This window comes from Kogia breviceps, chromosome 7 (assembly GCF_026419965.1).
Source record: "Kogia breviceps isolate mKogBre1 chromosome 7, mKogBre1 haplotype 1, whole genome shotgun sequence".
Lineage (NCBI taxonomy): Eukaryota > Metazoa > Chordata > Mammalia > Artiodactyla > Physeteridae > Kogia > Kogia breviceps.
In genome coordinates this window covers 75,250,359-75,262,942 of record NC_081316.1, presented here as the reverse complement: position 1 = coordinate 75,262,942, position 12,584 = coordinate 75,250,359, and the positions used below count along the sequence as shown (strand labels likewise).

Genomic DNA, 12,584 nt, shown 5'->3' with positions numbered 1-12,584 from the left:
GCCATACTACCCAAAGCAATATACAGATTTAATGTTATCCCTATAAAAATAACCATGACAGTTTTCATAGAACTAGAACAAATAAATAATCCTAAAATTTATATGGACTCACAGAAGACCCTGAGTAGCCAAACAATCTTGAGAAAAAAGAACATCTGGAAGTATCACACTCCCCGACTTCTGACTATACTACAAAGCTACAGTCATCAAAACAGTATAGTAATGGCACAAAAAGAGACAGAGAGATCTGTGGAACAGAAGAGAGAGCCCAGAAATAAACCCACACACTTATGGTCAATTAATCTTTGACAAAGGAGGAAAGAATATACATTGGAGAAAAGACTGTCTCTTTAATAAATGGTGCTGGGAAACCTGGATAACTACATGTAAAAGAATAATATGAGAACATTTTCTCACACCATACACAAAAATAAACTTAAAATGAATTAAAGATCTAAATATAAGACTGGAAACCATAAAAATCCTACAAGAAAACATAGGCAGAACACTCTCTGACATAAATTGTAGCAATTTAATTTTTGGATCTGTCTCCTAAGGCAAAGGAAACAAAAGCAAAAATAAACAAATGGGACTGGATTAAGCTTAAAAGCTTTTGCACAGCAGAGCAAATCATCAACAAAATAAAAAGACAACCTACTGAATGGGAAAAAATATTTGCAAATGATATGACTGATAAGGAACTAATTTCTAAAATATATAAACAGTTCATACAACTCAACCTCAAATTTAAAAATGAGAAGACGTGAATAGACATTTTTCCAAAGAAGATATTACAGATGGCCAATAGGCACATGAAAAGATGCTCAACATCACCAATCACCAGAGAAATGCAACTCAAAACCATAATGAGATATCACTTCACATTGGTCAGAATGGGCTATCATTAAAAAGCCTACAAATAACAAAGGTTAGTGAGGATGTGGAGGAATGGGAACCCTTGTACACTATTGGTGGGAATGTAAATTGCTGCAGCCACTATGGAAAACAGTATGGAGGTTCTTCAAAAAAATAAAAACAGAACTGCTGTATGATCCAGCAATTCATTGCTGCGTATTTATCTGAAGAAAACAAAAACACTAATTTGAAAAGATACATGCACCCCAATGTTCATACTAGCATTATTTACAGCAGCAAAGATATGGAAGCAACCCAAGTGTCCATCAACAGATAAACGAATAAAGATATGGTGTGTATATACAAGGCAATATTACTCAGCCATAAAAAAAATTCTGCCTAGAGTATTATGCTGAAAGACATACTGTATGTTATCACTTATATGTGGAATCTAAAAAAACAATAAATGAATATAACAAAACAGAAACAGACTCACAGATATAGAGGAAGAACTAGTGGTTACCAATGGGGAGAGGGGAGGGGAGGGGGGGAGGGGCAAGATAAGGGTAGGGGATGAAAAGGTGCAAACTACTATGTATATAATAAATAAGCTACAAGGATATATTGTACAACACAGGGAATATAACCACTATTTTATAATAACTTTAAATGGAGTGTAATCTATGAAAATATTAAATCACTATGCTGTACACCTGAAACTAATATAATACTGTAAGTCAACTATACTTAAATTTTAAAAAGTGTTTTCTACTTAGTAGGTACTTAGTAAATAAATGTTGTTGGAATTTGAATAGCTTGGAAAAAACAATTCATTAGAGAAAAAATCTGCAACAAATCAAAGGAGATTTTACATACCATTTGTTGGCCTGGATTGCCTTTGTGCTCTTTGGCAGCCAGGGGAGCTCCTATTCACACTTCAAAAACCCAGTAGGCTTTCCCTTCTCTTTGAAGCCTTCCCACCCACTCTGCCTGCTTATACTCCAACCCCCACCACCCCCTGCTGGTAACTCTGTCCACCCTACCTTATATCAGTAGGAAGCAGTAATTTGGGGGTCATTTAGGCAGTTTAAGAATCATAGCTCCACTATTTGTTAGCTGAGCAATTGTTACATAACTGAGCCTCAGTTTCTGCATCTGTAAAATGGAGATAAAACCTTTTGAGCAGATGAGGATTTAAATAAAGTAGCATAAAACACTTAGGCCAGTTTACAGCATTTAACATGTGCTCAATGTTTCCTTTCATAATTATCCGTTTTTATGATGGCATTTAACACATTGTATTTGCTGCTTACTTGTTCTTCTCTCTCAACAGCCCTTAAAGGGTAGGGACAACATTCTGCTTATCTCTGGTATCCAGTACCTGTACACACTGGGCTCTCAGTTAAAGGTTTATTGAAGAAAGGAAGAGTGAGCTGCTTGGAGGTCTGGTGTACCGGCTCTATGAGCTCTCCTCTTCCCCTGCAGCCCGTGCTTTATGCTCACTGGCTAAGCCCCCTCCAGGTCCCACCATCACCTCTAAGCACGTTTGGAGTCTTCCTGACAGCTTCTGCCGAGGGAACAAAGGCTTCTCGCAAGGGCAAAACAGTCCTGAACTCCCTGCAGCTCTGGGCCTTCTCGGAGAGCCCAGGCCCTGCAGCCCAAGTCGGGTTGGGGCACCGGCTGCCCCTCTGAGGCGGTAGGACACCCCGCCCCCGCCTCCCCGCGAGCCAGTTAGGCCCCAGAGGCCCCAGGAAGGCCTAAGGCTGTGGCTCAAAGAAGCCGGGGTTGAGCGCTGTTGTGCGGGGCCCCTCCGACTCTCACTTGGGTGGCTTCCAAGCAAGGACTGGCCCCTTCAGCTCCACTCCAGGATTTCTGCAGTTTGTTTGAAGGCAGCAGAGGGGGCCGGTGGAGGCTCCCAGGCCCAGGGCCTAGGCTGGCAGGACCCGAGGCCCAGCCGGAGGAATAACATCCCCCTCCAGCACTGCAGGGGCCCCAGGAGGCAGAGCTGCGGGGCAGCTTGGGGAGAACAGTCCCCAGCAGACCGGGGTGCCCTCGGGAGGGATGTGGGGCAGGGTTTGAGGGGAGAAGGCCCTAATGAGGACTCAGCGGAGAAAGAAGCCTGAGGGATACGAGTGGGGAAGCTGGAGGGAAGGGCCCAGAGGCCTGCAACCTGGAGGCTCTGACACAGAAAGGAAGCAGCCAGGGCAGCCAGATGACCTCCATCCATCGGGGAGCGGGGCAGAGGCCAGGGAGGAAGTGGTGCTGGATTCCATGGGGGGGCGGGGGGGAGAAAGGAAAGGAGCTGAAGTGAGGGGAGAAGTAGAGGAAGGGAAGGCAGGAGAAGAGAGGAGAGAGAGAGGCAGAGAGACAGAGGAGAGAGAAACAGAGACACACACACACACACATAAACAGAAAGAGAGCCAGCAGCGGCAGAGAGGAAGTGGGGAGGGGAGGGGAGAGAGAAAGAAGAAGATGGGAGGTGGAGAGACAAGGGGAGGGGAGAGAAAGAAAGAGGGGGAAAACCTAGAGAGAAGTGGGAGGGGGATAAAGGGGGAAGGGAAGGTGGAAGAATGCAGGGAGGAGAGCAAAAAGGCAGGTGGGCTGAAAAGCCTGAGCCAAAGGGAGAGGGAGGGGAGGCAGCTGCGAGGGAGAGGCTTGGCAGGCAGCCTGGAGGAGGAGGAGACTTTGAGGAGGCCAATCTGGCAGTTGAGACAGAGAGAGCTCCCTCTCTGATATGCCCAAATTAAAAGGCTCAGTGAACAGGGAAGCATGTTCCTTGGTCCTTGGTCACTTAGTCAACGACAGGGGGTGCTGTGCCGGGGCTGCTGAGTACTTCCTGGAGGTGGCAGTGGGGAGGGCAGGGAGGAGAGCAGAAGGAGAGGGCAGATTCGTTGCCTGGGTGTTGGCTGAGGGTCACAGATGGAAGGAGGTGGTGTTTATTTATTCTTTTATTTGTTCAACAAACATTAACTGAGCAACTGTCCTGAGCACTGCCCCAGACTCTAGGACCACAGACACACAGCCTCAGCTACATATTGTAAGCGGTCTAGTGGGGGTTACAGATGAAACACACATCCCAGCAGCACAACCGGAGGCCAGTTACTTAACTGCTCTGTGCCTCAGTTTTCTCATCTGGAAAATGGGGTTTATTAGGAGACCTACTCTTATAGGGTTGTTTTGAGGATTAAATGAAATAATCTGTATAAAGTACTAATTTGGTGCCTGGCACAAAGTGATACTCCAAAAGGGTTTACCTATCAGTGTTTTTGAGCTGTTGGGTCTTGAAGGAGAAGACATTTGCCAAGTGGGAGCAGAAGGGGAGGAACCTCCCAGGCAGAGGCCACAGAAGCCGTAAGACTGCAATGGCTGTGGGGCTAATGAGAGCGGTGGGAATGTGCATTACCTGCAGTAGCATCACCCTGGGGGAGGGGCTTGCTAAATGTTCAGATTCTTGGGCCCTTCTTCAAACCTACTAGCTCTGGGTCTTTGGGCAGGGCTTGGAAATCTGTATTTTAACTTGCTCCCCCAGGCAGTTCTGTTGCATCGCTTCCCTCCATGCTAGCCCAAGGCCCTGTCCTAGTTCAGGCCTTATTGTGTGCAGTGTAATAAACAGCTTTCTAATGGATCCAGCCCTGCTTTAGTCTCACCTGTAATCTGATCCTCCTTTAAAAGAGGTCTTCTCTGTGAAGACTTCCCTGACTGCTCAGGGCAGAAGTAATGGCTCACTTCTGTTTCCACTGCACCTTGGACTGCCCTGTATTATAACTTATGAAACTAACAGAGTCGTTGCTATGTGTGTCTGTGTCTCTCCCTATGCCTGTCTCTTACAAAAAGATGAGGCCTTGAGGACAGAGGCAGGGCCAAATTTATCTTCTACCCCCTGGCCTGACACATAGTAGAGAATCTTATGAAGACTTGCTCACCAAATGGGTGTCTGGCTCTCTGGAGGATATGCCAGTGAGAGGGAATCCCCTTACATCCTCTTCTAGGGGGTCTCTGGGTTTTTCTTCCCTTGGTTTTCTTTTGTTCATTGGGCCTCATTTGGCAGCAAGATGATTTCCTGTAGAGAAATTTCTGGTCAGAGTATGCAGATTTTAGGCAGTTATAAGTCAAGTTGACCTTGACTGAATCTCAAGGACCTCATGGGGTAATGTGTCCTGGAGAGAATCCCAAGCTTGTTCCCACATTTCTGAGCACACTGTGTTTTAGATGAAGGTGGTGGTAGGTAAAAACACCTACAAAGAAAAAACTCCTTTTTTCTGACCTGACCGGGAATCCTCTCCCAAGGTCCTAGTCTCTAAAATCTAGGCTGCCTCATTTTCTGTTTTTCCAGCTATGAGTCAATTCTTAGATTTGCAGTTTCAGGGCTCCCATCCAAGAGAGGTCTTCAGCTGGCATCAGTTGTGATGGTTCCCATGGGGATGCATTTTAAAATGATAATGATGTTGATGTCAGGGCTATGGCCTGGCCCTGTGTTATGGGTCTCCTCACATATTGTTTCGTCCTCATAACAGTCCTATAGAGTAGATCATATTCTTCCCTTGCCCCATGTCACAGGTGAGGAAATTGAGATACAGAAGGGTTAAGAAACACACCAAAGATCACCCGGCTAGTAAGTAGCAGAGCTGGGTTTTGAACCCCTGCCTGTGTCATTCCAGAAATGGGGAGCTTAACGACATGCCTGACAAAAAGTTTAATGCCTTTTCATTCCATTTCATTGCACTAACATGCTATTGACTGTCAATGAAGAGAACAATTGCAAAAACCTCAAATGAACATGGAAAATACTGATGATCAGAGATCCATGGAAAAGAAAGGGATGCTTCATGGAGTGGGTGTTGTGGTTGTTAATTGTCAGAGAATATTTAAGAATAGGAACAAATGAAAATAATCCTGTTAGCATGATTGTGAGTGAGCTTCAGTTTTTTTACTTTCTTTTTTTTTTTTTAGGTTTTTTTTTTTAGTTTTTTTACTTTCAAAAAATATCCTTAGGTCATTGTGTCATAGTCTTTACAAAAACATAACATAAAGAACAGAAGCCCCAGGAATTCCCTAGCAGTCCAGTGGTTAGGACTCCACACTCTCACTGCAGAGGGCCTGGGTTCAATCCCTGGTCAGGGAACTAAGATCCCAAAGCCTTGCACCAGGCCAAAAAAAAAAAAACCCAGAAGCCCGCTGGCTTGGTGTGTCATACCGTGTATGGCCACATGGTGTCCCTCCAGCTCAGTCTAAACCTTCCAGACTGCGGACTTCCAGTCTCCGCCTGGCTGAGAGGCAAGGGCTAGTCGGAGCTGAGAGGACCGTAACACATAGAGCCAGCTTCTAACTGCTGGAGCAGGAAAGGCACTATGGCCTAAATGGCAGAAGGGACAGAAGGCCAGAGGATGGCAGTTTGTTTGCTTCTGAGTGTCCCAATGTTCTGACGTTGAAAGTTCATTATACTTGTCTGAAGAAAGGAAACAGGAAGGTTTTAGATGTGCAGAATAGGAGGGCTGCTTCCTGGGTCAAACAATTTGAGGGAGGGCAGGAAGGAGGTTGGAGTGGGGGCTGAGAAACAGGAGGGTCCAGAGTTTTTGTAGGAGGGTGAAGGGGCGGCAGTGTAGTTGGAAAGAAGGGTTGGGGGTTTGTTTTGAAGCTGTGTTTGCGCAGCAAGCACGCTATGTCACACATCAGTAAGAAAAAAACGTTGTCTACAGAAGCCTTTCACCCAATATTTTATTTTCGTTTTATTGCAGGTTGGTTCTAAACTCTGGCTTTTAACCTATAAAATGGGGCAATCATTATTTTTTGGTATGATGGCAGACATTCAACCTTTTAAGTGGCATTCGGATTTCTTGTAGGACAGGGGTTTTCAAACTGGTGTGTATTACTATCAGCTGGAGGGCTTGTGGAAACAGACTGCTGGGCCACACCCCAGAGTTCCTGAATTCAGTAGATCTGGGGTGGGCCCTGAGTATGTACTTTTCTAAAAAGTTCTCAGATGAGGCTGATATTGCTGGTCCCAAGACCACACTTTGAGAACCACCACTGTAAGGGAATTACTTTCCTCACATGGTCTGCCATTGTACTCTCATTTTAAAGCCAAAGTCAAAGAGCTTAAGTTATTTCACTGGGTGCCCACCTTTAGAGTGGAGCTTAAGTTATTTTACTGGGTGCCCACCTTTAGAGTGGAGCTTAAGTTATTTCACTGGGTGCCCACCTTTAGAGTGGGTGGGCTGTGACCTTTGCTCAGCCAGTGGGGCTATTTTTTCAGGGAGGCTGGAGCAAATGTTGCAAGGCTAAGTTGGATTAGTGGGAGGTTGTTAGGGGCAACAGCAGCCTCCTGCTGATTGGGCCATCAGTATTGTGTGTTGCCCAGGGTTTTGGTGGCTTGGCTACAGTTAGCAGGTCTAGTCCAAGCCAGGTGTTCCAATTTCCCCCGATTCTGATCCTGCAGTAGGAGTAGTAAATTCCCTTCTTCTTGACTTAGCCAGAGTCCTTTCTGTTGCTTGCATCCAAGATCTCTGACTCAACCTCTCCTCTATACTGTCTCCCACTACAGCAGCATGGAGGGAACTGAGTGAACTCGGATCGCATTCAAGTTAGCAGCAGAGCTAAGAACTGTAGTCTTGAATTTGTCTCTCCCAGGCGAGGGCTCTTCCCTCTACATCTACAGCTTCCACCTCTGATCCACAAAAGAGCCCTGCTTAGAAAGGCATTTGCAGAATGAGTGTATTACACTTTTCTGAAATATGGTAGGGCATCCAAATATATAACTATAACCAAGCAGTAGGCACTCAAAGTTTGCAGCCCTAAAAATGCTACAATTCCATGACTAATGTTTCTCTTAAAAGAAAGAAAGGATTCAGCCCTTTTAGCAATTGCAGGCAGTTTTTAAAATGGTAGGACTCACACTCTGCCTTTAAGTATTGTCAGCTTTTCATCTGTTTTAGGGTTTCAGACCTTGTTGCTATGGATAGTCATTTACTATAAAGATACTGGTGGCTGGGGAGCAGAGGCTCCCAAAGGAAAATGCTCTTATCTTCAGATCGCTTCTTCTGCTCTTCCCTGTACAGCGCCCTGCAATCCCTAGGAACTGGGCTGTGGAGGAAGCGGGCAGATCAACAGCAGGACTGACAGAGGTATAACTAAGAAGTCCACAGCCCTGGAGGGGTGCGTGCACATAGCAGAGCTGTCCCTTCTCCCCTTGAATGGTGCTCCCGGCTTCTGGGTACCCCTGGGGTGTTAGAGCAGGAGGGGAATGAGCTCTGGGCTCAGCCCTTCCAGGTACTAGCTGTGTAACTTCAGGTTTGTTTTTTGCGGTACACTGGGCCTCTCACTGTTGTGGCCTCTCCCGTTACGGAGCACAGGCTCCGGACGCGCAGGCTCAGCGGCCATGGCTCACGGGCCCAGCCACTCCGTGGCATGTGGGACCCCCACGGACCGGGGCATGAACCCGCGTCCCCTGCATCGGCAGGCGGACTCTCAACCACTGCACCACCAGGGAAGCCCTAACTTCGGGTTTTGTTTTGTTACCTCTTTGGGTCTTGTAGTAGTTTCTTATTACTGCTGTAACACATTTCCACAAACCCCATGGCTTAAAACAACACAAGCTCATTATTTTATAGTTTTGGAGGTCAGAAGTCTGAAAATGGGTCTTAAAAGGTTAAAATCAAAGGCTGTGTACCTCTGGAAGCTCTAGGGGAGAATTGACTTCTTGCCATTCCTAGATTTTAGAGACTGCTCGCATTCCTTGGCTCCTGAGCACATCATCCTGATCTCTGCTTCCATCATCACATCTCCTTTTCTGACTCTGACTCGCCTACCTCTCTCTTATAAGGACCCTTCTAATTACATTGGGCCCACCTGGATAACCCACAATACACTCATTTCGATCTTAACCTGCAAAACCCCTTTAATCATGTAAGAACATAGATTCTGGGGATTAGGGCATGGACACCTTTTGGGGGCAGTCTATCATAATATTTGTTTATACTGTTCAGCCCTCCATAATATTCTTTAATAAAGCATTAATAAACTACAGTTCAGATAAATAGAAAGAAGAAAAATATAACTCATGGTTCAAGTACTGAAAGATAAACACAATGAACATGCTTCCATCTTTTTTTAAATGAAGTTTTTACATAGTTATACTGCTGATACAATTTGAAATCCTGGTTTTTCATTAGATATTATATCATAATCTACTGTAATAATCAAGATTTCACAGGCAGCTGAGATCAGAGGCACTAGTTTTTCTGAAGAGAGCTTGGTAAACAGTAAGGACTGGGACAGCTGGTAGTTATTGCTCTTATGACCCAACTCACCTGGGTGCGTGGGTTGGGAAGAGGCACTTGAACTCATGACTCAGCTGTATCACCCTAAGTTCCTCATGCTGTGTGTATATGCACGTGTACCTGCGTTTGCCTGCATGAACATAGGGCCTAGAGTGGGGAGTTTTGTATTCAGCAGCTCCTCTCATTCAGAAAGACCCAGCAAACCTATGGACAAGTGTCTAGAACAGTCGTTTGTAACCCTCACTGTGCATCAGAATCACCTCATGAGCTTCTAAAAAGCATAGATTCCCTGAGTTCCATCCACCAGAAGTGGTGGTTCCATTAGTCCAGGGTGAAACCCGAGCATCTTGTTTTGTCAAAGCTCCCCAAATGATTCTGATATACTGGAACCACTGATCTAGACCAACACATGGGGAACCTGGGAGAAGATTCCAGCTGGTGTGGAAGGCTGTGATGGGCCAATAGCAAAGGCAAAGGTTTTAGTTAGGCGTCTTCATTTAAGAAGACAAGGGGCTTCCCTGGTGGCACGGTGGTTGTGAGTCCGCCTGCCGATGCAGGGGACACGGGTTCGTGCCCCTGTGCGGGAAGATCCCACATGCTGCGGAGCGGCTGGGCCCGTGAGCCATGGTCGCTGAGCCTGCGCGTCTGGAGCCTGTGCTCCGCAACGGGAGAGGCCCCAACAGTGAGAGGCCCGCGTACCGCAAAAAAAAAAAAAAAAAAAAAAAAAAAAGAAGACAAGCTGTTACCTCTCCCTGCTGCTCTGCTCTCTGGCCCCAGTACTAACCCAGAAAAATTGTCTTGTGGGAGCCAGCTGAGGGGCTCTGAGTGTATCAGGATAGTCATGAGGGTTTGCTCTCTACCAACAGATCCTCTTTCCTCAGGCCACAGCGAGGCCAGCCCACGCCTCTGAGCTGTCTGGGCTCTGCAAGGGCGATGCACATCCTTCAGCATCTCCTGTTTTCAGTGAGAGGAGTAGGTGGTGGAGGGAGTGAAAGTGGAAACCTCCCTGAGACATGCCCCACCCCCAGCCTCCCAGGGAGGAGGAGGGGCAGCAATCAGTCACCTGGGGCAGCAGCCAGACTGTTAATTAGTTGGGGACAAGTGAGTGAGGCAGTGAGAGGGCACCTTTTCCAGAACTACTGGTACTAGGTTGAGCAGCCTTCTTTGATCTGGAAAAAGAGGCCTTCTGTTTGCTGACTGTCTTGTTTCTAGACATGAAGCAGTGCCTTTGGGGGCCCCAACTGCCATAGGTGCACGGAATCTGCCACATTGAGGGATTTTAAGACTGACTCTGGGTTCTGTCCCGCAGACAGTGCTTGGTTCACTCACAAGCTCATTTTTCTATAAAAGCAAGGGAATATGTATATATTTAGGGCTTATTGCATGTTCACCACTTATGCTACTTAATGCATTATCTCACTTATTTTCCTCACAACAATCCTAGGAAACAGGTATTATTACTTTCTCATTTTACAGATGAAGATGTAGAGACTTAGTCTGGTTAAATAATTTGCCCAGCATTATTGGTGAAGGCTGAGCCCAGATCTTGTTCTCTGACAACAATGCCTTTTACCAACAGATGGGTATGGGGAAGATGGGTGGAGGAGAGTGGAGCAGGGGACCTGGAGGAACAGGTCACACGTGCACAGTATAGTCTGCTCTGCCCTCCAGCCATGCCTGGCTCAGCCCATTTGATTCAGGGCGAGGAATAGCAGTGGGTGGGTCTGGAATTGCTACTCAGGAGCCTGATGGTTCACATGCCTGGGGCAGCCCTGAATCTCCAGAGCCCACCAAGTCAAAGGCTCTCTCCCATTTCATGGCTTGTCCTTGATCACTGAATTCCTGCTTCTCTCCCTTCCTATCTGTCCTCTCCCCCCGCCACTCCCCCCGCCCCCCATTCAATCAACATCCACCCTATCAGATCCTTTGCTGGGTGTGGGCTTCCAGGCTGGGCTGGGAGCCCTGCCTTGGCATGAAGGAGCCATGTGGATGGGTCCTGATTCTCTGCCTGGTCCTCTCTGCGGGGCCCTCTCCTTGGAGAGTTTGGACCTGTCCTCTCAATCTCCAGCCCTCAGCAGGGCCCTGCTGAATGGGCCCACGGCTGACTGCTGGATTTGCTATGGCCACCCAAGGGACCTGTGGCTTTGGCTGTGGTTATCGGATGGCCCTCTGACCCTCGCGGCCCTCTAGCTGTGTGTTGTTCTAGTCTCTGTCCTGCTGGGACACAGGTTCTTTTCCTTCCTTCTGTAGGGGAAGCTCTTTAGCTTTTATGCAGTTGCCAGACTGAAGTCAAGAGGACACTGGCTGCTGAGTGATTCCACCTCTTCTGTAATTCAGACATTTTGCCCTGCATTTGGCTCTCATCCTCCACAATTTCTCATACGTATGTATGTAAGTGGTGTCTGCGTGGGTGTCCAGATACTCGGTGTGAATACAAAGCATAGGCTCCTGGGAACAGAAGAGAAGGAGCTTCTTTATTACCTCTATTCAGAATCTGCATATGAAAATACACACTGTCCCCAGGGTGGTGCTTTAGTCACTCTAATGAGCCTTCTTGCAGATCTCAAGGGACACTCACTGAATGGCCATACATTAATTGGGAATTTGGATGTGGAGCTGATGTGGGCCAGATGTGCTCCCTTTATAGTCACCGTCAAATACTACAAATACTAGAAGTCTCTTTAGACTTTACAGAAAAGGAAACCAAGGCCCTGCGGGGACAGGGTTGACGTAACCAGGTCCTGACTGCAGCTGCTGTAGGAATCCCTGGGTCAAGAAGCCATTAAGCAGGGTGAGCAGTCAGCACACAGCAAGATTTAACAGAGAAATCGCCAACCCCACAGCCACGGGTGAGCCATCATGTCGTATTTCTGAAGGACCGGCAGACAGGATATCCCCTTGCTCTTTGCCTTCCAAATCGACTGAGGATGAGTAGACGGGGAATTACATGCTTATCTTTTATGGGAAAGAAGTGCAGTTGCTCCTTAGCTATTGCCACAAGCACTGGAGGAAGAACTAATAAAGGGGGCTGCTATGGGTTGAATCGGTGTCCCCCCAAAAGATATGTTGAAGTCCACAGTCCCCTGGTACTTGGGAATGTGACCTTATATGGAAATAGAGTCTTTGCATATGTAATCAAGTTCAGATGAGATCATGAGGGTAGGCTCTCATCCAATGTGACTGATGTCCTAACAAGAAGAGGAAAATCCTGCGTGAAGCTAGAGACACAGAGAATGCCATGTGATGACAGAGGCAGAGACTTCAGGGACGCACTTGCAAGCCAAGTCATGCCAAGGATTTGCTGAGCACCACCCGAAGCTGGAAGACGTGAGGAGGGATTCTACCCAGAGTCTCAGAGGAAGTGTAGCCCTACCAACACCTTCATTTTGGAATTCTAGCCTCCAGAACTGTGAGAGAATAAATTTGTCTTATTTTAAGACACCCAGTTTGTGA

The 12,584-nt window shown here is 46.8% G+C and overlaps 1 long non-coding RNA gene across 1 annotated transcript in view; it reads right to left on the bottom strand.

The window, feature by feature from the left end:
* The window catches only part of LOC136794512 (uncharacterized), a 39,336-nt gene that overhangs the window by 17,512 nt on the left and 9,240 nt on the right, over positions 1-12,584 (bottom strand). The window contains exon 2 of the long non-coding RNA XR_010841418.1: positions 4,779-4,915. This is a non-coding gene — a long non-coding RNA (uncharacterized lncRNA). The remainder of the gene's footprint in view (positions 1-4,778; positions 4,916-12,584) is intronic.